At 33.5% G+C, this 2,884-nt stretch overlaps 1 protein-coding gene across 1 annotated transcript in view; it reads left to right on the forward strand.

Annotated features, from left to right (window-relative positions):
• The window catches only part of LOC104710577 (proteasome subunit beta type-7-A), a gene marked incomplete in the record, with an annotated part of 5,702 nt that overhangs the window by 1,332 nt on the left and 1,486 nt on the right, over positions 1 to 2,884 (forward strand).

Consider the following 2,884-nt stretch of genomic DNA (forward strand, 5'->3'; position numbering starts at 1 on the left):
TCGATCGATGCCTCCTCTGCAGACACGATCTGCGCGAAAACCCAGCGACGAACTCCGACTCCAATCAACCCAAAATCGACTCCAATCAAGTCTAACCATCTCGGAATTCACTAGAAATCACACAAACAACGAACCCAAGCAACAAACAAACAAAANAACAGCAAAGAAAACACACAAACAAGAGAGATCTCATGCTTAGATCAACCATGGTCAAGCACTCACCTCAAGAACAGGAAGATTGGATTGAGAAACGTGGAAAACAACACCTCCAGAAGCTCCCCCTTCGTTTCCAGCAACAGATAACCCTCCTACAACTTCAGATCTCTCCAAAAACTCCAAGAACAAGCCCAGAAAAACCCAGAAACGTTTTCCTCTCTTTTCTCTCTTTCTTTTTACTCAACGGCGACAAATGAGACTTTTCTGAAACCCTTCTTTCGTCCCAGACACTTAACACACGATTAGGGTTTTAAATCAAACCAAACCGAACCAATTCGGCAATTAAATCAAACCCGACCAAACCGGAAAAACATGGTGTCGATCGATGCCACCAAGGGTGTCGATCAACACCCACACCAAAAATACACAAATTGGTTCGCGGGCGTTACAGTAGGGATACAAATTTTAAGGTTTAAGACCAACTCCAACCCATCTCCATTTCTACCTCCAAACTCCATTTTGGAGAAAAACCTTCTCCAACTCCACTTCATTTCCATCTCCAAAATGGAGATCTCTATATTTGTTTCTATATTTGGAGATTTTTAATTCATTTTTCCATTTTTGAGTTGAGCTTTTTTATTTGCAAATCAGTCCTTTAAATTTATATAGATTTATATTTTATATCTAAATACAGTTAAATATTATTATTTTCTACTTAAACTTATAAATAATAATTTTAAAATTCAACAATTAACATATATAACATAGAAAATAGACAATACAAACAAAAGTACAATTTAACATTACTACCAATAAAATTTAAAACACATAATATAACTTAAACTGAAGATTAAAAACAACTTAATACAACAAGTTCTAATAATTGATGATGTTGTGTAATGTAATGTTATTCAATAATAAATTTTAAATATAAATAACATACTAAATTTTTCTTTTTTGCTAAAAATAAAATAGTTGGGTCAAATTTGTAATTTTAATAAATAAAGAATCATTATATAAATTAATAATAAAATATAAGAAGAATATTCTAAAAATATTCTCTTTTGGAGCAAATATGAAGAAGTATGTTGGAGTAAAACCATCTCCAAAATGAAATTACTCTAAAATAGAGTAAAAAATGAAGAAATGAGTTGGAGAGGGTCTGGTCTCAAGAACAAGAAGAAAAGGCGAGGGCCCATTATGTTCAGTTTTTTGTCGAAAATAAAAAGACTAAAATACCCCTACATGTTAAAGTATGTCCTCGGACTCTCTAAAGGTTAATTGGGGAAGAAGAAAACTCTCCGTCTCTTTATACTTTCTCTCCTCTTCTCCTCTTGTTCTATTTTTTTTTTCCGATTCGAGCAAAACAATTTTCACAAACGAAGTTTTTTTTTCTTTCCCCCATCACTCTCGCACTTCTCCACCTTGAACTCTCTCTTGCTCGATTCCGGTGATTCTCATTCGCTTTTACTGCTTTTTTTAAGGGTTCACGATCTGAGGGTTTTTGATTTACTCTTATTGGGTATTTGTTTCCTGTGTGACTATTAACTTTCCTGTTACTGTCTCTTTGATATTGAAAACAATTAAATATCCCAACCCTAATCTCAAATTGCTTCTTCTGGGTAATCGTTTTAGATGTTAAATTACTAATCTTTTTTGTTATTTGTAGAGTTGTCAATTTGAAAAAATGTCGCAATCAGCTGTAGATGTGCCGCCAAAAGGTGGGTTCAGCTTCGATCTGTGTAAGAGGAATGATATGCTTACACAAAAGGGTCTTAAAGCTCCTTCTTTTTTGAAGACTGGTACTACCATCGTTGGTTTGATTTTCAAGGTTTGCTTTTTTCATTATCCCTTAGTTTTGTTTATAGATGAATGGGAGCTGTTTTGTACTTAGTCCTAGGAAAAAATTGTGCCGAGACTTAATGGGTCTAGAAGTTGAATCCTAATCAGTATCGCAAGCATACGACTAGATTGCTCTACTTATTAGATCCTTTTACAAGTTCTCATCTCTACAAGTAGGTTTTGTGTACTGCAAAATGTGGTGGTGGTTATTAATTATCAGTTTTCTGCCTTTTTGTATAGTTTAGAGAACAGTATTCAAACCTGCGAAGATGTTTCTGTTCCTGCTCTAATAGTTTGTCTTTTGGATTCATTTTAGTATATGATTGGTGGAAGGTATGTAACGCTGATTTCAATATTTGGGTATANCGATCAACACCCACACCAAAAATACACAAATTGGTTCGCGGGCGTTACAGTAGGGATACAAATTTTAAGGTTTAAGACCAACTCCAACCCATCTCCATTTCTANATATATTGCTGTGGTGCAGGAACCGCCGCTGACACTGAAGCAGTTACTGGTATTTCACTCTCTACTACCTTCAGTGTAGGACAGATTTTGTTTTCTCGAAAATCAGAATCTAATTGANTTTCTACCTCCAAACTCCATTTTGGAGAAAAACCTTCTCCAACTCCACTTCATTTCCATCTCCAAAATGGAGATCTCTATATTTGTTTCTATATTTGGAGATTTTTAATTCATTTTTCCATTTTTGAGTTGAGCTTTTTTATTTGCAAATCAGTCCTTTAAATTTATATAGATTTATATTTTATATCTAAATACAGTTAAATATTATTATTTTCTACTTAAACTTATAAATAATAATTTTAAAATTCAACAATTAACATATATAACATAGAAAATAGACAATACAAACAAAAGTACAA

The sequence above is a fragment of the Camelina sativa genome, chromosome 9 (genome assembly GCF_000633955.1).
Source record: "Camelina sativa cultivar DH55 chromosome 9, Cs, whole genome shotgun sequence".
NCBI classification, from domain to species: Eukaryota; Viridiplantae; Streptophyta; class Magnoliopsida; order Brassicales; family Brassicaceae; genus Camelina; species Camelina sativa.